Source organism: Argopecten irradians, chromosome 7 (genome assembly GCF_041381155.1).
Source record: "Argopecten irradians isolate NY chromosome 7, Ai_NY, whole genome shotgun sequence".
Classification (NCBI taxonomy): Eukaryota; Metazoa; Mollusca; class Bivalvia; order Pectinida; family Pectinidae; genus Argopecten; species Argopecten irradians.
This window is the reverse complement of record NC_091140.1, coordinates 9199359-9223275: the sequence shown is the minus strand read 5'-3', so window position 1 is coordinate 9223275 and position 23917 is coordinate 9199359. Positions and strand designations below refer to the sequence as shown.

At 33.2% G+C, this 23917-nt stretch overlaps 1 pseudogene; it reads right to left on the bottom strand.

Moving 5' to 3' along the window:
- Positions 1-578: 578 nt before the first annotated feature.
- Positions 579-23917, bottom strand: part of LOC138326872 (gamma-butyrobetaine dioxygenase-like) — a 38397-nt pseudogene continuing 15058 nt past the window's right edge.

The following is a 23917-nucleotide window of genomic DNA, read 5'->3' as shown; positions in this document are numbered from 1 at the left end:
CTTCAAGGATAGTTTTGTTGTACGAAAATATTCATTTTTGGTAACATAATCAGCAACCTCAATATTGTAGTACAGTATAACTTGTCTAATCACGGTCAATTCTAACAATAAAACATACACATAACTTCTGAGAGTTCATTTGAATGTAGCACACCGAGAGAAATGGGTCATACATGTACACCTCAGAAACCAAAAACACGTAGCATGGAATTCTGTGTTCTACCATGTACATAGGTGAGAATAAATGTTTGTGCTGTAGTAAAAAAATCTTCTGATGTTTTCCATGTGAACATATTGTGATAAGGTTCTTTCCTCTATAAACCGGACACCTGTATAAACCGAACAAGTAGACTGGTCCCGTTCACATCCGGTTTAGACAAGTTATACTTCCCAAGAGGAGATAATTTAACTCTAATTGTGTGAGTCATACCCCTGGGAATATGCTCTTTAAGTCAAAAAGATAACAAAAAGTGAATAAACAGATGCTTTGAACAGTGCAGATGTGTTTTGTTGTATCCATGTAGAGCGAGGTTCCTCAATCCAACCTCTCTAGACTACATCACACACAATAGATGTAAAATGGCCCATCATGCTTTACTTGTCCAGCTCATTTCATTCAAACTAAATTAATTCATGGCAAATACATACGACATATATAGAGCGGTTAGAGCTGTTATCATAAAATAAAAATGTTCATAATTAAACAATGTATTTTATTAATAGTTTATACTGCTTCGGAAACAACGATCCATCCTGTCTCCATCCTTTGATTTCTGTTTGATAGGGATTCGATATCTTACACCCAATCGATACATCGTCATACTTCTTGGTGACACTGATGTCTTACATCCAATCCATGTTACCAACACGCTTGATTGTAGATACATCGCCGTACTTCTTGGTTAGACTGATCAGACGACTTTTATACTCACAGATATTTACATAGCAACCCTACAACATACAAATATACAGGCGTTTGAATCGGGTGGGGATGACAATGATAGTAGTCTTTAGGATGTGAATAACGAAGCCGCAATGAGCTGGCTTAATGACATTTCTACTTATTGCCAATATTTACCTTCATAAATGCAACATCGCCAAAATCACTTTAATAAAATAATGACGGAAGTTGCAAACAACAGCAGTACATAGGTATTTAGAAAAGAGATCCGATTTAAATGAAACCCTCGCGTCGTATTGACAAATAGCTGGGACTTAAACATCCACGAGTGGTATCTGCCACCTGTTACCTCAGCGGATTTTTACAGAAGACACTGCTTTCCCAACTATTCATCGTTTTAGGACTCCTTGTTGAGTATACAAGTCAAACGTATTGTTAGCTAAACTCTGTATAGGAAAGCGAGGAAATTTCTACCTGAAAATGCCGTTCACCACCTCCACTAGAAAATGAATTCCGGCTGTGTGTCATTCTTCTGTTGTTGAAAGCGACCAGATCTCCTGGCTGAAGCCGAACTTCATTCTAAGTGGTGGAAAGAAAATTAAGGTTACACGAAACACGAATATGTTATGTAAACTCTACTACAAGGACATGCTCATTATCTGGCAGACTTATAATATAATAGTCAGATATCACATCATCAAATACAACATCCTTGATATTTCATGGGCTATTATCACTGTTTTGTATCCAAATATGGACAATGTTATTGCAAATCAGAAAGCAGTGTGGGTCATCACAGATGAGACAGGTAATGTGATCCATTTATATATGCCAAAAGAATCAAATAACGGTGGTACATGTTGAGCGTCGGTCTCTGTGATGTTTTGTGATTGGTCAGTTTAAATTTCCTGAAATGCTTTCAGTTTTTATATGACATAGTCCATAGACTGATACATATCTCTAGAATATCGCAAATTCAAGTATAAAAGTACAATTATATATAACAGATAATGTATGATCTACTCAAGGTACATAAACGGCCAAGTCATTAGACACAAATACTTAACCAACTAACTTTTGTATGGAAGCTTGAAATGGCTCTTGCAAACATCTGGTATGCTCTGTAAAATTGGGGTACAACATCCTGTAATGTAGAATTTGTGTACTGTAGATATTTTAGCAGTTATCATATTTTAACGCTTATCACACCAGGAATTTGCACTAACCTGTTTCAGATTAATTTTGCGCTGAAATTTGATGGTGGCAGAATAAGAACTTTCAAGTAATCAAGCGATATATTGCTGTATTATATCATACTTCTAACATTAACATGAATATTTAAAAGATTCCTTAGCCATGATCAGATATATTGTAAACCAGTTTGTTTTCGCAATACAATTTTTCGCTATATTTCTAGAGAGAGAATGAACGCGAACATGAGCTCGATTTTCTTGGATACTGTCTTTATTCATCTGTATACAAAATATAGATCTATACAGGAGCTTGCCTCTGGAATCTCTTGTACCCCCACTACACCTGGGTTCCAGAACACTCCAATTATCTAAACAGAAAAACAGAAATATGCAGTCTATAAGGCCTCTCATTTCTCTCATTTGTATATCGATATGTTTAATTTAAGATAAATACAAAATGCACGACGACATCATTTGTATAACACAGTGGGATTCATATAATCTCTATAACTTTTTCAACATATGTATTTATAGCTGGTGTTATAGCGACTTATGATACTGTACCATGTTAAGACTTTGAAATATTGATCACATTTTTTGCTATCGATTCAAGGATCATGCTTTATATTTCATTGCCTTAAATAATCTTTTCAAAAATGAATATACCTGTGCTATATCATTTGGTAATTAGACTGTAGTTGATAAATACTAAGAAGCTCGTGTTGATTAACCTTACCTCGTGTTCGTTGTTCAGGTTGATAACCGGCCTTTGTATATGTAGGTGGATAGGGGTATCTCTGTAGAGGAAATTAATATCAAAGGTATTGTTGGAAATAAAACAACTTCAAGTTCTGACCGTCTTATTGACGCAATAAATCTAACGCCGTAGCCCTAACGGTCAAAACTCAGTCGACATGGATGGATAAGTTTGCATTGGTATCATATGACGACGCAAGATACTCCTGACTATTATTAGTTGCACAGTGTGTTTGTAACCTAAAACGGAAGAATAAAGGGTCTAAAGGTAACTTGTATTGTAACCTAATACAGAAGAATAAAGGGTCTAAAGGTAACTTGTATTGTAACCTAATACGGAGAAATAAAGGGTCTAAAGGTAACTTGTATTGTAACCTAATACGGAGGAATAAAGGGTCTAAAGGTAACTTGTATTGTAACCTAATACGGAGGAATAAAGGGTCTAAAGGTAACTTGTATTGTAACCTAATACAGAAGAATAAAGGGTCTAAAGGTAACTTGTATTGTAACCTAATACGGAGGAATAAAGGGTCTAAAGGTAACTTGTATTGTAACCTAATACGGAGGAATAAAGGGTCTAAAGGTAACTTGTATTGTAACCTAATACGGAGGAATAAAGGGTCTAATTTATATGTAACCTAATACAGGAATAAAGGGTCTAAAGGTAACTTGTATTGTAACCTAATACAGAAGAATAAAGGGTCTAAAGGTAACTTGTATTGTAACCTAATACAGAAGAATAAAGGGTCTAAAGGTAACTTGTATTGTAACCTAATACGGAGGAATAAAGGGTCTAAAGGTAACTTGTATTGTAACCTAATACGGAGGAATAAAGGGTCTAAAGGTAACTTGTATTGTAACCTAATACGGAGGAATAAAGGGTCTAAAGGTAACTTGTATTGTAACCTAATACGGAGGAATAAAGGGTCTAAAGGTAACTTGTATTGTAACCTAATACGGAGGAATAAAGGGTCTAAAGGTAACTTGTATTGTAACCTAATACGGAGGAATAAAGGGTCTAAAGGTAACTTGTATTGTAACCTAATACAGAGGAATAAAGGGTCTAAAGGTAACTTGTATTGTAACCTAATACGGAGGAATAAAGGGTCTAAAGGTAACTTGTATTGTAACCTAATACGGAGGAATAAAGGGTCTAAAGGTAACTTGTATTGTAACCTAATACAGACGAATAAAAGGTCTAAAGGTAACTTGTATTGTAACCTAATACGGAGGAATAAAGGGTCTAAAGGTAACTTGTATTGTAACCTAATACAGAAGAATAAAAGGTCTAAAGGTAACTTGTATTGTAACCTAATACGGAGGAATAAAGGGTCTAAAGGTAACTTGTATTGTAACCTAATACGGAGGAATAAAGGGTCTAAAGGTAAATAAAGGATAAGGGTAAAGGTAACTTGTATTGTAACCTAATACGGAGAAATAAAGGGTCTAAAGGTAACTTGTATTGTAACCTAATACGGAGAAATAAAGGGTCTAAAGGTAACTTGTATTGTAACCTAATACGGAGAGAATAAAGGGTCTAAAGGTAACTTGTATTGTAACCTAATACGGAGGAATAAAGGGTCTAAAGGTAACTTGTATTGTAACCTAATACGGAGAATAAAGGTCTAAAGGTAACTTGTATTGTAACCTAATACGGAGGAATAAAGGGTCTAAAGGTAACTTGTATTGTAACCTAATACAGAGGAATAAAAGGTCTAAAGGTAACTTGTATTGTAACCTAATACAAAAGAATAAAAGGTCTAAAGGTAACTTGTATTGTAACCTAATACGGAGGAATAAAAGGTCTAAAGGTAACTTGTATTGTAACCTAATACGGAATAAGGTCTAAAGGTAAAGGTTGTAACCTAATAGGTAAAGGTCTAAGGTAACTTGTATTGTAACCTAATACGGAGGAATAAAGGGTCTAAAGGTAACTTGTATTGTAACCTAATACAGAAGAATAAAGGGTCTAAAGGTAACTTGTATTGTAACCTAATACAGAAGAATAAAGGGTCTAAAGGTAACTTGTATTGTAACCTAATACGGAGGAATAAAGGGTCTAAAGGTAACTTGTATTGTAACCTAATACAGACGAATAAAAGGTCTAAAGGTAACTTGTATTGTAACCTAATACGGAGGAATAAAAGGTCTAAAGGTAACTTGTATTGTAACCTAATACAGAAGAATAAAAGGTCTAAAGGTAACTTGTATTGTAACCTAATACGGAGGAATAAAGGGTCTAAAGGTAACTTGTATTGTAACCTAATACGGAGGAATAAAGGGTCTAAAGGTAACTTGTATTGTAACCTAATACGGAGGAATAAAGGGTCTAAAGGTAACTTGTATTGTAACCTAATACGGAGGAATAAAGGTCTAAAGGTAATTGTATTTAACCTAATACTAGGTAACTTGTATTGTAACCTAATACAGGAGAATAAAGGGTCTAAAGGTAACTTGTATTGTAACCTAATACAGAAGAATAAAAGGGTCTAAAGGTAACTTGTATTGTAACCTAATACAGAAAATAAAGGGTCTAAAGGTAACTTGTATTGTAACCTAATACAGAAGAATAAAGGGTCTAAAGGTAACTTGTATTGTAACCTAATACGGAGGAATAAAGGGTCTAAAGGTAACTTGTATTGTAACCTAATACGGAGGAATAAAGGGTCTAAAGGTAACTTGTATTGTAACCTAATACGGAGGAATAAAGGGTCTAAAGGTAACTTGTATTGTAACCTAATACGGAGGAATAAAGGGTCTAAAGGTAACTTGTATTGTAACCTAATACGGAGGAATAAAGGGTCTAAAGGTAACTTGTATTGTAACCTAATACGGAGGAATAAAGGGTCTAAAGGTAACTTGTATTGTAACCTAATACGGAGGAATAAAGGGTCTAAAGGTAACTTGTATTGTAACCTAATACGGAGGAATAAAAGGTCTAAAGGTAACTTGTATTGTAACCTAATACGGAGGAATAAAGGGTCTAAAGGTAACTTGTATTGTAACCTAATACGGAGGAATAAAGGGTCTAAAGGTAACTTGTATTGTAACCTAATACGGAGGAATAAAGGGTCTAAAGGTAACTTGTATTGTAACCTAATACAGAAGAATAAAGGGTCTAAAGGTAACTTGTATTGTAACCTAATACAGAGGAATAAAAGGTCTAAAGGTAACTTGTATTGTAACCTAATACAGAAGAATAAAGGGTCTAAAGGTAACTTGTATTGTAACCTAATACGAAGAATAAAGGGTCTAAAGGTAACTTGTATTGTAACCTAATACGGAGGAATAAAGGGTCTAAAGGTAACTTGTATTGTAACCTAATACGGAGGAATAAAGGGTCTAAAGGTAACTTGTATTGTAACCTAATACGGAGGAATAAAGGGTCTAAAGGTAACTTGTATTGTAACCTAATACGGAGAAATAAAGGGTCTAAAGGTAACTTGTATTGTAACCTAATACGGAGGAATAAAGGGTCTAAAGGTAACTTGTATTGTAACCTAATACGAGGATAAAGGGTCTAAAGGTAACTTGTATTGTAACCTAATACGGAGGAATAAAGGGTCTAAAGGTAACTTGTATTGTAACCTAATACGGAGGAATAAAAGGTCTAAAGGTAACTTGTATTGTAACCTAATACGGAGGAATAAAAGGTCTAAAGGTAACTTGTATTGTAACCTAATACAGAGGAATAAAGGGTCTAAAGGTAACTTGTATTGTAACCTAATACAGAGGAATAAAGGGTCTAAAGGTAACTTGTATTGTAACCTAATACAGAGGAATAAAGGGTCTAAAGGTAACTTGTATTGTAACCTAATACGGAGGAATAAAGGGTCTAAAGGTAACTTGTATTGTAACCTAATACGGAGGAATAAAGGGTCTAAAGGTAACTTGTATTGTAACCTAATACAGAAGAATAAAAGGGTCTAAAGGTAACTTGTATTGTAACCTAATACGGAAGAATAAAGGGTCTAAAGGTAACTTGTATTGTAACCTAATACGAGGAATAAAGGTCTAAAGGTAACTTGTATTGTAACCTAATACGGAGGAATAAAGGGTCTAAAGGTAACTTGTATTGTAACCTAATACAGAAGAATAAAGGGTCTAAAGGTAACTTGTATTGTAACCTAATACGGAGAATAAGAATTAAAGTGTATGTCTTAACTTGTATTGTAACCTAATACGGAGGAATAAAGGGTCTAAAGGTAACTTGTATTGTAACCTAATACGGAGGAATAAAGGGTCTAAAGGTAACTTGTATTGTAACCTAATACAGAAGAATAAAGGGTCTAAAGGTAACTTGTATTGTAACCTAATACGGAAAAAAGGTTAAAGTACTTGTAGGAATAAAGGGTCTAAAGGTAACTTGTATTGTAACCTAATACGGAGGAATAAAGGGTCTAAAGGTAACTTGTATTGTAACCTAATACAGAAGAATAAAAGGGTCTAAAGGTAACTTGTATTGTAACCTAATACGGAGAAGAATAAAGGGTTAAAGGTAACTTGTATTGTAACCTAATACAGAAGGAATAAAGGTCTAAAGGTAAACCTTGTATTGGTAACCTGTAATACGGAGAAATGGAGGAATAAAAGGTCTAAAGGTAACTTGTATTGTAACCTAATACGGAGGAATAAAGGGTCTAAAGGTAACTTGTATTGTAACCTAATACAGAAGAATAAAAGGTCTAAAGGTAACTTGTATTGTAACCTAATACAGAAGAATAAAGGGTCTAAAGGTAACTTGTATTGTAACCTAATACGGAGGAATAAAGGGTCTAAAGGTAACTTGTATTGTAACCTAATACGGAGGAATAAAGGGTCTAAAGGTAACTTGTATTGTAACCTAATACAGAAGAATAAAAGGTCTAAAGGTAACTTGTATTGTAACCTAATACGGAGGAATAAAGGGTCTAAAGGTAACTTGTATTGTAACCTAATACAGAAGAATAAAGGGTCTAAAGGTAACTTGTATTGTAACCTAATACGGAGGAATAAAGGGTCTAAAGGTAACTTGTATTGTAACCTAATACAGAAGAATAAAAGGTCTAAAGGTAACTTGTATTGTAACCTAATACGGAGGAATAAAGGGTCTAAAGGTAACTTGTATTGTAACCTAATACGGAGGAATAAAGGGTCTAAAGGTAACTTGTATTGTAACCTAATACGGAGGAAAATAAAGGGTCTAAAGGTAACTTGTATTGTAACCTAATACAGAAGAATAAAGGGTCTAAAGGTAACTTGTATTGTAACCTAATACGGAGGAATAAAAGGTCTAAAGGTAACTTGTATTGTAACCTAATACGGAGGAATAAAGGGTCTAAAGGTAACTTGTATTGTAACCTAATACAGAAGAATAAAAGGTCTAAAGGTAACTTGTATTGTAACCTAATACAGAAGAATAAAGGGTCTAAAGGTAACTTGTATTGTAACCTAATACGGAGGAATAAAGGGTCTAAAGGTAACTTGTATTGTAACCTAATACGGAGGAATAAAGGGTCTAAAGGTAACTTGTATTGTAACCTAATACAGAAGAATAAAGGGTCTAAAGGTAACTTGTATTGTAACCTAATACGGAGGAATAAAGGGTCTAAAGGTAACTTGTATTGTAACCTAATACGGAGGAATAAAGGGTCTAAAGGTAACTTGTATTGTAACCTAATACAGAAGAATAAAGGGTCTAAAGGTAACTTGTATTGTAACCTAATACGGAGGAATAAAGGGTCTAAAGGTAACTAAAGGGTCTAAAGGTAACTTGTATTGTAACCTAATACGGAGGAATAAAGGGTCTAAAGGTAACTTGTATTGTAACCTAATATGGAGGAATAAAGGGTCTAAAGGTAACTTGTATTGTAACCTAATACAGAAGAATAAAGGGTCTAAAGGTAACTTGTATTGTAACCTAATACAGAAGAATAAAAGGTCTAAAGGTAACTTGTATTGTAACCTAATACAGGAGGAATAAAAGGTCTAAAGGTAACTTGTATTGTAACCTAATACGGAAGAATAAAGGGTCTAAAGGTAACTTGTATTGTAACCTAATACGGAAATTAAAAAAGGGTCTAAAGGTAACTTGTATTGTAACCTAATACGGAGGAATAAAGGGTCTAAAGGTAACTTGTATTGTAACCTAATACGAGAAGAATAAAGGGTCTAAAGGTAACTTGTATTGTAACCTAATACAGAAGAATAAAGGGTCTAAAGGTAACTTGTATTGTAACCTAATACGGAAGAATAAAGGTCTAAAGGTAACTTGTATTGTAACCTAATACGGAGGAATAAAAGGTCTAAAGGTAACTTGTATTGTAACCTAATACGGAGGAATAAAGGGTCTAAAGGTAACTTGTATTGTAACCTAATACAGAAGAATAAAGGGTCTAAAGGTAACTTGTATTGTAACCTAATACAGGAGGGACTAAAATGTAACTAAACGAGTCTAAAGGTAACTTGTATTGTAACCTAATACGGAGGAATAAAGGGTCTAAAGGTAACTTGTATTGTAACCTAATACAGAAGAATAAAAGGTCTAAAGGTAACTTGTATTGTAACCTAATACAGAAGAATAAAGGGTCTAAAGGTAACTTGTATTGTAACCTAATACGGAGAAATAAAAGGTCTAAAGGTAACTTGTATTGTAACCTAATACGGAGAAGAATAAAGGGTCTAAAGGTAACTTGTATTGTAACCTAATACAGAAGAATAAAGGGTCTAAAGGTAACTTGTATTGTAACCTAATACGGAAGAGAATAAAGGGTCTAAAGGTAACTTGTATTGTAACCTAATACGGAAGAATAAAAGGTCTAAAGGTAACTTGTATTGTAACCTAATACGGAGGAATAAAGGGTCTAAAGGTAACTTGTATTGTAACCTAATACGGAGGAATAAAAGGGTCTAAAGGTAACTTGTATTGTAACCTAATACAGAGGAATAAAGGGTCTAAAGGTAACTTGTATTGTAACCTAATACGGAGGAATAAAGAAAAAGGTCTAAAGGTAACTTGTATTGTAACCTAATACGGAGGAATAAAGGGTCTAAAGGTAACTTGTATTGTAACCTAATACAGAGGAATAAAAGGTCTAAAGGTAACTTGTATTGTAACCTAATACAGAAGAATAAAAGGGTCTAAAGGTAACTTGTATTGTAACCTAATACGGAGGAATAAAGGGTCTAAAGGTAACTTGTATTGTAACCTAATACAGAAGAATAAAGGGTCTAAAGGTAACTTGTATTGTAACCTAATACAGAAGAATAAAGGGTCTAAAGGTAACTTGTATTGTAACCTAATACAGAAGAATAAAGGGTCTAAAGGTAACTTGTATTGTAACCTAATACGGAGGAATAAAGGGTCTAAAGGTAACTTGTATTGTAACCTAATACAGAAGAATAAAGGGTCTAAAGGTAACTTGTATTGTAACCTAATACGGAGGAATAAAAGGTCTAAAGGTAACTTGTATTGTAACCTAATACAGAAGAATAAAAGGTCTAAAGGTAACTTGTATTGTAACCTAATACGGAGGAATAAAGGGTCTAAAGGTAACTTGTATTGTAACCTAATACAGAAGAATAAAGGGTCTAAAGGTAACTTGTATTGTAACCTAATACAGAAGAATAAAAGGGTCTAAAGGTAACTTGTATTGTAACCTAATACGGAAGAATAAAAGGGTCTAAAGGTAACTTGTATTGTAACCTAATACGGAGGAATAAAGGGTCTAAAGGTAACTTGTATTGTAACCTAATACAGAGAATAAAGGGTCTAAAGGTAACTTGTATTGTAACCTAATAAGGAATAAAAGGTCGGAGGAATAAAGGTCTAAAGGTAACTTGTATTGTAACCTAATACAGAGGAATAAAAAGGTCTAAAGGTAACTTGTATTTATTGTAACCTAATACGGAGGAATAAAGGGTCTAAAGGTAACTTGTATTGTAACCTAATACAGAAGAATAAAGGTCTAAAGGTAACTTTGTATTGTAAACCTAATACAGAAGAATAAAGGGTCTAAAGGTAACTTGTATTGTAACCTAATACGGAAGAATAAAGGGTCTAAAGGTAACTTGTATTGTAACCTAATACGGAGGAATAAAGGGTCTAAAGGTAACTTGTATTGTAACCTAATACAGAGGAATAAAAGGTCTAAAGGTAACTTGTATTGTAACCTAATACGGAGGAATAAAGGTCTAAAGGTAACTTGTATATGTAACCTAATACAGAAGAAAAAAATGGTCTAAAGGTAACTTGTATTGTAACCTAATACGGAGAGAATAAAGGGTCTAAAGGTAACTTGTATTGTAACCTAATACGAAGAATAAAAGGGTCTAAAGGTAACTTGTAAGGTAACCTAATACGAGAGAAGAATAAAAGGGTCTAAAGGTAACTTGTATTGTAACCTAATACAGAAGAATAAAGGGTCTAAAGGTAACTTGTATTTGTAACCTAATACAGAATAAAAGGGTCTAAAGGTAACTTGTATTGTAACCTAATACAGAAGAATAAAAGGTCTAAAGGTAACTTGTATTGTAACCTAATACGGAGGAATAAAGGGTCTAAAGGTAACTTGTATTGTAACCTAATACGGAGGAATAAAAAGGTCTAAAGGAATAAAGGGTCTAAACTTTGTATTGTAACCTAATATACGGAGAATAAAGGGTCTAAAGGTAACTTGTATTGTAACCTAATACGGAGGAATAAAAGGTCTAAAGGTAACTTGTATTGTAACCTAATACGGAGGAATAAAGGGTCTAAAGGTAACTTTGTATTGTAACCTAATACAGAAGAATAAAAGGGTCTAAAGGTAACTTGTATTGTAACCTAATACGGAAGAATAAAGGGTCTAAAGGTAACTTGTATTGTAACCTAATACGAGGAAAAAAGGGTCTAAAGGTAACTTGTATTGTAACCTAATACAGAAGAATAAAGGGTCTAAAGGTAACTTTGTATTGTAACCTAATACAGAAGAATAAAGGGTCTAAAGGTAACTTGTATTGTAACCAATACTAAAGGGTCATAAAGGTAACTGTAATAAGAAGAATAAAGGTCTAAAGGTAACTTGTATTGTAACCTAATACAGAGGAATAAAGGGTCTAAAGGTAACTTGTATTGTAACCTAATACTAAGAGGAATAAAGGGTCTAAAGGTAACTTGTATTGTAACCTAATACGGAGGAATAAAGGGTCTAAAGGTAACTTGTATTGTAACCTAAAATAGGAAATACAGAGGAATAAAGGGGTCTAAAGGTAACTTGTATTGTAACCTAATACGGAAGGAATAAAGGGTCTAAAGGTAACTTGTATTGTAACCTAATACAGAAGAATAAAGGGTCTAAAGGTAACTTGTATTGTAACCTAATACGGAGGAATAAAGGGGTCTAAAGGTAACATTGTATTGTAACCTAATACGGAGAGAATAAAGGGTCTAAAGGTAACTTGTATTGTAACCTAATACAGGAAGAATAAAAGGTCTAAAGGTAACTTGTATTGTAACCTAATACGAGGAATAAAGGGTCTAAAGGTAACTTGTATTGTAACCTAATACGGAAGAATAAAGGTCTAAAGGTAACTTGTATTGTAACCTAATACGGAGGAATAAAGGGTCTAAAGGTAACTTGTATTGTAACCTAATACAGAGAATCAAAGGGTCTAAAGGTAACTTGTATTGTAACCTAATACAGAAGAATAAAGGGTCTAAAGGTAACTTGTATTGTAACCTAATACAGAGAGAATAAAGGGTCTAAAGTAACAATTGTATTGTAACCTAATACAGAAGAATAAAGGGTCTAAAGGTAACTTGTATTGTAACCTAATACAGGAGGATAAAGGTAAACTTTGGTAACCTAATACAGAGGAATATAAGGGTCTAAAGGTAACTTGTATTTGTAACCTAATACGGAGGAATAAAGGTCTAAAGGTAACTTGTATTGTAAACCTAATACGAAGGAATAAAGGTCTAAAGGTAAACTTGTATTGTAAACCTAATATGGAGAGAAATAAAGGGTCTAAAGGTCACTTGTATTGTGTCTAAAGGTACTTGCCTAAAGAATAAAGGGTTGGTAACTTGTATTGTCTTCCTTGTATAACCGCTATGACGTCATAAATTGCTACAATATAAAGGTAACTTGTACTTGTACCTAATTATCTAAACATGTAACCTAATACAGGAGGAATAAAGGGTCTTGAAGGTAACTTGTCAAGTAATTCAACGGAAATAAAGGGTTTAAAATCTTGTATTGTAAAATACATTAATTAGGTTAATCTAAAGGGTATAAAGGTAAACTTAAATAATTGTAACACACTAATAAGATAATAACAGGGTCTAAATAACTTGTATGATAAAGGGATCCGACATCTTGAAAAAAAATGAGTTAACGGCAAAATATTTTATTTAACCTTAGTATCGCCGTGTAAACAAGTATTATAAATGGGCTGAATCAAGATAAAATAGGGTCTAAAGGTAAATGAAGGCAAATGAAAAATAAGACAAGGAATAAAGGGTTTCGTAATTACAGTGCTATAAATATAACCTAAACTTGATAAAGGGTTTGGCAAACTTTATTGTATACAGAAGAATAAAGGTTTGTATTGTAACCTAAACGAAGATCAAAGGTCTAAAGGTAACTTGTATTGATAATACGGAGGAATAAAGGGTCTAAACTAACAGTCTAAACCTACCTTTCCATTGTACCTGTAATAAAGGGTCTAAAGGTAACTTTATTGTACCTAATCGGAGAAATAAAGTTTATACTTTAGTAATACAGAGGAATAAAGGGTCTAAAGGTAACTTGTATTGTAAAGAAGAATAAAAGGGTCTTTTATATTTACCAATTGTAACTAAAGGTATACACACTAAACAAGAATAAAGGGTCTAAAGGTAACCTTATTATTGTAACCGTACGGAGAAATAAAGGGTCTAAAGGTAACTTGTAACCTATCAATTATATTTATTTACTAAACAGAAAATAAAGGGTCTAAAGGTAACTTGTATTGTCAACCTACCTTTCCTTGTATGTACCTTTATCAAAGGTTTAAGGTAACGTTTATTTAGTAACTTAATACATATTTTAATACACACTAAAAAATCAACGAGACTTTTAGACGCAAATAAGTGGGTCGTTATTATTTATCAAGTTTATATTTGAAAATCCGCATTAACTCACTTAAACTGTTTTCTGTTCAGAATAAGTGTCGTTTCACCAAACGTTTCAACCATTTTGTTTACCTTTGTCCATTAATAAGGATGTATTATCAATTTATATTTAGATCAAAGTACTAACAATCAACCTACATTTCCAAGGTAATTCTTTTGAAAGAATCTAACCGATTAATGTATCACATTTTATCAAGTTTATATTTATACACACTAACAATAACTTTCCATACTTCAAAACCTTTTCCATAAGAGGTCATTAGAACACAATTTACATGGAACTTAAATTGTTTGTATGTATATGGTTTTCAGATGTTTATTGAATATCAATTTGGTTATACAAACAAGTAACAATAGACCGTCATACAACCTATGGCACCTTTCCGTATTCAATGTTTGTACCATTTTGATTCTATATCATTTGTTTATATATTTAGATACACACTAAAATCAAACTACCTTTCCAATGTATTATCAAGTTGCTTATTTTGCATTTATTTAGATAACAAGTTTATATGTTTATCACACTAAAGTTTAACATTACTATATTAGGTTCAAAATAAAAGATGGAATTTTATAATTATCAAGTTTAACACTATATATTTAGATAACACATAACATTCAAACCTACCTTTCCTTATTTTATTATAGTTTTATATTTATGATACAGTATTATCAAGTTTATATTTAGATACAGACTAACAGTCAACCTACCTTTCCATATGTAATATCAAAAAAGTTTATATTTAGATACACACTAACAATCAACCTACCTTTCCGTATGTATTATCAAGTTTATATTTAGATACACACTAACAATCAACCTACCTTTCCATATGTATTATCAAGTTTATATTTAGATACACACTAACAATCAACCTACCTTTCCGTATGTATTATCAAGTTTATATTTAGATACAGACTAACAGTCAACCTACCTTTCCATATGTATTATCAAGTTTATATTTAGATACACACTAACAATCAACCTACCTTTCCATATGTATTATCAAGTTTATATTTAGATACACACTAACAATCAACCTACCTTTCCATATGTATTATCAAGTTTATATTTAGATACACACTAACAATCAACCTACCTTTCCATATGTATTATCAAGTTTATATTTAGATACACACTAACAATCAACCTACCTTTCCATATGTATTATCAAGTTTATATTTAGATACACACTAACAATCAACCTACCTTTCCTATGTATTATCAAGTTTATATTTAGATACACACTAACAATCAACCTACCTTTCCATATGTATTATCAAGTTTATATTTAGATACACACTAACAATCAACCTACCTTTCCATATGTATTATAAAGTTTATATTTAGATACACACTAACAATCAACCTACCTTTCCATATGTATTATCAAGTTTATATTTAGATACACACTAACAATCAACCTACCTTTCCATATGTATTATCAAGTTTATATTTAGATACACACTAACAATCAACCTACCTTTCCATATGTATTATCAAGTTTATATTTAGATACACACTAACAATCAACCTACCTTTCCATATGTATTATCAAGTTTATATTTAGATACACACTAACAATCAACCTACCTTTCCATATGTATTATCAAGTTTATATTTAGATACACACTAACAATCAACCTACCTTTCCATATGTATTATCAAGTTTATATTTAGATACACACTAACAATCAACCTACCTTTCCATATGTATTATCAAGTTTATATTTAGATACACACTAACAATCAAACGTACCTTTCCATATGTTTTATCAAAGTTCATATTTTGATACACACTAACAATCAACCCCTACTCTTTCCATATGTATTATCAAGTTCATATTTAGATAAACTACTATCAATCAACTACCTTTCCATTATGTTTTATCAAGTTTATATTTACATACAGATCACTAACAATCAACCTACCTTTCCATAGTGTATTATCAAGTAATGGCGCCCATATGTTTTGGAATGAACTGCCAATTCGACAAAAAACAGATATTAATAATTGAGAATCAGCTGTAAACTAGTGACTAGGTGGAATTTGGTACAATATATCCGTCCATTGTTTGTATATGAATTCAAGTAAAAAGCTTTTTTATTCGATAAGTTCATGATTAAAATCATGAGCGAAAAATATAAAGAACGCGTTAGATGTTAATATGTGTTAAGCTTTGTAACATTGCACTCGAAATACGATCCTTAACCCTTTGTTTTTATATCAACATAGCATATCATCCCGAGATTACTCTTTCAATGAATAGCAACATTAACTTTAAATGTCGGTACATATATATGTATATGTGATACCATGAAAATTGTATTGTCGAAACATTGGCAATAGGCACACTTATCTATAATAGCTGTGTATTTCATCGGCAATCTAACAACGTTTAGGCCATTTCAAAATTATTTATATACATATAATTCAATTTTGCTTGTTACGAGCATTTTCATTGGCATTAACAATTTACTTTATCAGCCCATAAAGGAAAAAATGGCGTCGCCGTTTGTAATGTTGCTTCTGATTGGCTTAGATGACGGCGTAATGATTTCATAGACAAAAGAATCCCAAATGAATTTTGAGTATTGAAAAGATTATCTTGAGTAAATTGAATTATAAGGATTAATTTGAATAATTTTCTTATGTTATAGAGATATTACACAAAAATCTGAGTGTACTCTCATCATAAACCGCTTTGCGGTTTATTTAGAGTACACTCAGACTTTTGTGTTATATCTCTATAACATAAAAAAACCTATTCAAGTTAAACCTTTGATATTATGTTATGAAAAGAATATGCTAGACACAATATTTTTCAAAGTAAATTATCCTGTCAAAGTAAAATTGCTGAGTGAATTTTCGGCCCGAATTTTGGTCCTATTCTTGCTGCAAATTTTGCTGAATATCTTTACATTGTGCAAAATGAGAAGATGTTCAGTACAGTTTGCAATAAGAATAGGACCAAAAATGCAGATCGCAAATTCACTCAGCCATTTTATTTTGACAGGATAATTTACTTTGAAATATAATATGTTGTTATAAAATGGTACATCTTACATCGGATAGCAGATTAGGGGTAGCAGGAGCATTCTTGACCATCGCAAGTCCATGTTCATTTATGTTCTTCAGCCAACTAAAACATCAAAGGATGAGGAGAATTATCTACAATGTATCTTGACCAATGATTCAATATAACTAACAACTAATAGATCACAAAACACATCCATTTTTTTCTTACTATCATTTTTTTCAAAATATTGAACAAACGAGCTCTAAAGTAGAAGTGACGCATATGACACTTTTTAAATTAGAGCCTTCATTGAATTGTGTTCTGAACAAAAATTAATCTGAATATGTTCTAATATATATTTTGTTCGAATGACGGTTTTGCACAATGCTCACTCTGCGTATAATTTCACATGAGTGGCAGCATATTTAACCCTTATAGTGCCGTAGGGCCGATTTGGGCCGATCTTCGGGTTTCCAGAGTGCCAGAGGGCCGATTGGGCCGATCTCAAAAATACCAGACCCCATTTTGCTTTATTTTGATATTTGCGTATATATGACTGAATTAAAGTAAATGACCGTAAATAAATATCTTCCGAAATTTCAACCGACGTCATTTTATGACGTCAAATATGACGTAGCATGACGTCATTTACAAAGGATAGACGTCATCTTGATCCAGACATTTCCACCCTTTTTTTAGGCCTATTACTTGTTTTTCATTCAGTTTCATGCGCATTACACAGAATAGAGAGACAATTTTATTAATGTTATATCACTATATTCTTATCAATACACTATGCTGCTCATTTATTTTGTATATGCATAGTGTTATATTTTATTCTCCTCGTCTTCTCTTCAATAAAAACGACATAGGAGAACATGTTTACAGGATGACCGGGGTCGTACCGAAACATGCGTCTAGCAAAAAGCTATTCTCAGCTTTATTTGGTCACAGTACCACAACTAACTAATTCGCGGCCTTAACACACATATTCTATTTTACATGTATTATATGGATTCCATAGCGTTAACGGCATACATTCCTATATAAACCAGTCAATATTTCGGTAAATAAATATAACCTCACGTTTTAGAACTCATAAAAAAATATTACATTACTGCATGTCCATGTCATTTTTGTACATAATTATGTTTTATGAAGCTTGAGGTTTATATATACTACAATTGTATATATCAATAAGAAATCGCAAGTTTAATTGACTGTCCACAGAATATGATATCTGACTACAGACCAAAGAGATTTTGACATATAAATGTGAAACTATCCAACGGTACCGGCGTCATATGAAATATATTTACATATGCCCCTATATAGTCAATGGGAGGGGAGTTGCGTTCAAATTAGCGTAAACGCAACGACGTATGAATGCAAACCCAGAGTAGGATCGGACTACTTCTAGTTCACGCTTCGGTAAGATTTTGCGTCATATGATAATCTAAATAAACTTTAATTACTTAATTTACATTTTACCTTTTCACAGATGACAGATTTGCTTTGAATTAATAATAAACTAAAAAAACGATTTCGGTCTTCTATTTGTCTCAAGGCTGATCCTTAGGCGGCACGGACTCGTCATTAGCCTACTCGGTTGGCCCACTGTATGAAGTGTAAACAAAGTTTCCTCGTTGTCGGATTCAAAACAATATTAAAGAGTTGTTATTAGATCCAATTAAAATGTATTTGACATCAAAACAGAATATGTGATCAAGCATTGTAACGGTAATAAACAACAAAAAGAATCGCTGGTCAAGGCTACAACCGGGGGCTTTCCTCAGGAATGTTCAAGGAATTCCATAGTTACGTCAGTCACACACCATGCAAACACTTGTCTATCATCCGTACAATAAAATAAAAGTCGTGACTATGAAGAATTTAGTCTATATCGCGTACATAGACCGATACATTTCAAACATTCAGCAGCTCAACAGTCATACCATTTAATCAACAGGCTATTTCACAGTTACTTTCCTCGGTTGAAAATCAAATATGGCGGCTCGCTCAACTTCGGACCGCATCACTACCCTGACAACGATACCGGTAGTCGTTCCGCCTCTGTTATCTCAATTTTTATTCGAAATGGACATTATTGATACATTATCAAATTGAAAAAACAAGCTAAACAAATAACAACAACATGAACACAATAAACATACAATAAGTGCCAAAATGGTACTACTGTTGGAAAGAGGAGTGATAATTTTCCATTCAATATCATCCTTCATAACTAATATATAAAGTGCGTCACTAAGATGACACCATCCTCGATACTCTAGGGGTTCCGATCACTTACGATCTCTACACCCCTGGAAAATTGGAGGCAGCTCATCGGAAAAGAGCTGAACCAATCACAGGCATTTCCTTTGAAGACTACAGAGAGAGCGACGCCAAACATCAACGCCACACAGCCAACCACAGTGTACCGTTACATAGCTCGGGCATGGATCGGATCCCCTGGAGTATCGAGGATGACATGACACAGAAAGTCCTAAATCGGGGTTTGGATCAGCGTGCTAAACACCTATACATGTATGTCCTGAAATTACCAATCGAAAATTATTCTTATTATAACTATAAGCAATCAGTCTGTAATTTTGCTACTGTCGCTCGAAAATGGGAAATGAACCCATGAAAATTGATTAAAATTTGTCCCATGCATGAAATATATAAAAATGACGTGGCCGAATACTTTTGGCACGGTATATTGCCCAGTATGCATCGACTCTATCTAAGTGCCTAACAGAGTGAGACATGCAACGTATTGAACAATGATTATGTGGTTGTACGGGTACATGTGCGTGTACATGATCAATATAGATGTGCGAGGAATTGGATCAGTACTTTTTTTTTTATTTCATAAATGTATTGGAATTTGCATATATCCGACCGCTTAATGTTATGGAATAAAATAAGTTTACGATTATTTATTAGTGTTTGTAGATATCTATTTTTCTTTTGGATCCGAAGAATTCGGTGAAAACCCATAAATTACACACGTTCGATGTCACTTCCATCGGCAAATCGCGCCTCAATATCTTTGAAGTGATCACTCTCGACGAGCCTATTTACGTCGCGTCATCAAGTTTTGGCGTCATCAATTATTACGTCATTTCTGGCAAATTCAAAAATTCGGTTCAAAAATTATCAGTTGGCAATTACGTGAGTATGAATGCCAAATGGACAATGGCTAATCTAATGATGCACGCTGGCCTTCGGCGTTAAAGTAATATATTATCTGGCAGCATAAATGAAAGCAATCAATCCAATCTAGCTAACATTGATCATAAACATAGCTAATATGATAATTTGTTGAATGGTTTATTTCTACCACATTCAGGTAATCTCGAATAAATAAACCAAGATGTATTGTTAGTTCCATTTTACAATCAATAGAAATTACCTATCGAATTGACTTGCCTTTCAGTGCCAATCTCTGTTTCGAAAATTAACTTAAAGTATGTAGTGTTGACCGAAATCCCCACCTGTAAACATGCTTATGAACTTCCCACTTGTAAACATGCCTACGAAATCCCCACCTGTAAACATGCCTATGAAATCCCCACCTGTAAACATGCCTAAGAAATCCCCACCTGTAAACATGCCTACGAAATCCCCACCTGTAAACATGCCTACGAAATCCCCACCTGTACACATTCCTATGAAATCCCCACCTGTAAACATGCTTATGAACTTCCCACCTGTAAACATGCCTACGAAATCCCCACCTGTAAACATGCCTACGAAATCCCCACCTGTACACATGCTTATGAAATCCCCACCTGTAAACATGCCTACGAAATCTCCACCTGTACACATGCCTATGAAATCCCCACCTGTAAACATGTCTATGAAATCCCCACCTGTACACATACTAATGAAATCCCCACCTGTAAACGTGCTTACGAAATCCCCACCTGTAAACATGCCTATGAAATCCCCACCTGTAAACATGCCTATGAAATTCCCACCCGTAAACATGCCTATAAAATCCCCACCTGTTCACATGCCTATGAAATCCCCACCTGTAAACATGCTTATGAAATCCCCACCTGTAAACATGCTTATCGTCCGCTTCACAGTCAGCCCATGTGACACTCTGTAGTGTAGACTGTGAAAATAAAGATGACATTTTTCACATAAAGATCGGCAACATCTATCAAATGCATAATCACACAAATGAATATAAAAAAGGTAAAACGAAATAAAACCTCTTCAATAAAGACACCGATTACCGATGATAATTCAATTGTGTTTATAACGAGAACTAATTTATAAATCGGTTTAAACATTTGAATAATCGTTAAATACAGGAAAGAATCGTTATGTTTTGTAACGTCGCTTTTGATTGGTTGAAACGACCACGTAAAGCTTACGAGACAATATTTAACGATTTGAATTATGAGGATTAACTAGCATATGTGTTTTGTTTGTTTTTGAGAGTGACTTTTACTGAATACTCGAAATGTAATTATTTCTGAAAGTAAAGGGTCGCTGCACATTAAAAACCAAATGAGCTGTCATTCATTATCGTCAAAGACTTTTAAACAGCTATCTTCTACTATGACGCAATAATAAGCGGATGGCGGGCCATAGACTAATAAATGTTAGCTGCGCTTTTTAAGGTTATTTAATTGTACTCTCAATCTTGTGATTCACTCGGTTTTCCTACCCCTTTATATAGTGACGTCTTTACGGAGGCTTTCCTCGCCGATAAACTGCTGGATGAGTAACAATATTTTCTCAGGAAATCTGACGTCACCATCCCCAAATGATTATCATCCCACAGAATATCGATCTGTCCATCCTCTGAAACAGTTGGTTGGTTTTAGTAAGTATGGAGCCCGAGGTATCAATGAGATTCAACTTTATCTGACGTAACCAGGTACTTTTAGAACAAATGTCTTTCAATGTTAGTAGATTGTACATATAAATTTCAATATATGTTCGCAAAGAATAACTTTCATGTATTTAAAACAGGAAATGATAAACCTTTCACTGACAGAGAGAAAGATACATGTATTTGTCATTTCACTTTAAAAGTGAATAGTAAGCGAAAGACATTAAATCAACTGTCTTTCACAGATTCTCGATTTCGCAATATTCATTTCAGAATAAATAGGAAAACTTTTCAATGTAAGAGGTGTCTTTCAATTCAATTTCATATATACCCATATATACCTACTTGCGCAGATACATTTTCGCGAAATCGAAATTAAATAACAAAAAAAAAGTTGGTTTAAAAGTGCAAGATTGAAACCGATATACAATCTATAACTTTTGAAAAATGATTTGCAAAAATTACCGAACAAAACTATTAAGTAGTCAACGATCCATGTTATAAAACTTAAAACTTAAATTATCCCCACCGATAAATAAAACTGTATATGTATTCATGTATATGTATTTATATTGTTAGGCATGGAAATCTATGTATAGTTATTTTTTTATTAGATAGGCACTATATGAATGGCTGACTTGACTTTTCTGTTTGAGACACGTTTTACATTAACATAAAACCTGAGTATTTTTGTGGTTACACACTCAGTAGAGATATAGATTATTACCTGCTATTTTGACATCTTTGACTTTTATCTCGAGTGGCAGTTTGTCTACCTCTATCAATACTTGGTTGACTTTAGTAGAATAACAATCCTCACAAAGACAATGGTGCCTCAGCCACACGGCATGGTACCTTAAGTATACAAAAACACATTTTTATCTTAATAAGATTTAAATGAATATGATTACTATTAGGTTGTAATAAAAATAACATATTAACATAAGCATTTCAATCCCGTGTAGCTGATAAAACGGGCAGGTAAGACAAAGTAACTGCAGATTTTTTCGCTCACAGTGTATTAAATGGTACGGCGGCGTATTAGGGCCACTACAAAGTTTTATTTATCTTGTACGTACAAGTTATTATCTTGTACGTACAATTTAGTATCTTGTACGTACAATTTAGTATCTTGTACGTACAAGTTAGTATCTTGTACGTACAAGTTAGTATCTTGTACGTACAAGCTAGTATCTTGTACAACTTAGTATCTTAGTATAATGTTGAAACTCTCGGTATTAAAGGCTGTGGCTGGTTTACTGTCACAATGGCATCGCATGAAGCTACATGTATACGTATATTACGTAAACTTTGTTTAAGCCAAAGGGAGAAAAGAATATATGTTGTGGAGTTGTAATGCTGTGATAAGTTTCCGAACACATATATGTAAATGTGTAAAACAATAATTGATGTGTGTATACATGTCTAATAAACACAAAAACACATATGAAATAATTTGTTTTGCTTTTGTTGTCTGTGCAATCAGTAACTCATTCGAATTAGGGCATAATGCCTAGGATTTTTTTCGGAGGCAGTTAATTATTTTCAATACTACTATTCTGAAGTAAAATAAATGCTTATACATTTCCAATAATGGCACCATTGTGAAGTATTTAACTTTTATTACTGAAGAAAATTACGAATTTGTTTAATAGATAAAACTTATCATTCATCGGAGATGTATCATATCCATTTTATCACTAAATGTATCTTATCTATAAAACAAGCGACTATACAGTTTTCTCGAAAGGAACTATACAGTGTCAGTTTCAAAATAATGCAAGTGACTATACAGTTTCAACTCATAATCCGGCAATTTCAAATTACGATTGTGAAAAATATATTGTTCTCATTAATATATATTCATATTTTTAATATTGTCAAATAAGTTAATAAACCTGTGATCGTGCTTGAAGCAATGCAAAGTAGACCGACTATCTTTAATTACGAAAAATATCAGGCGGATGACTCAATTATGCGGTGATGAACAGCAGTTCAACTCAACTTGTATGTTCAAGATACTAAGTTGTACGTACAAGATACTATCTTGTACG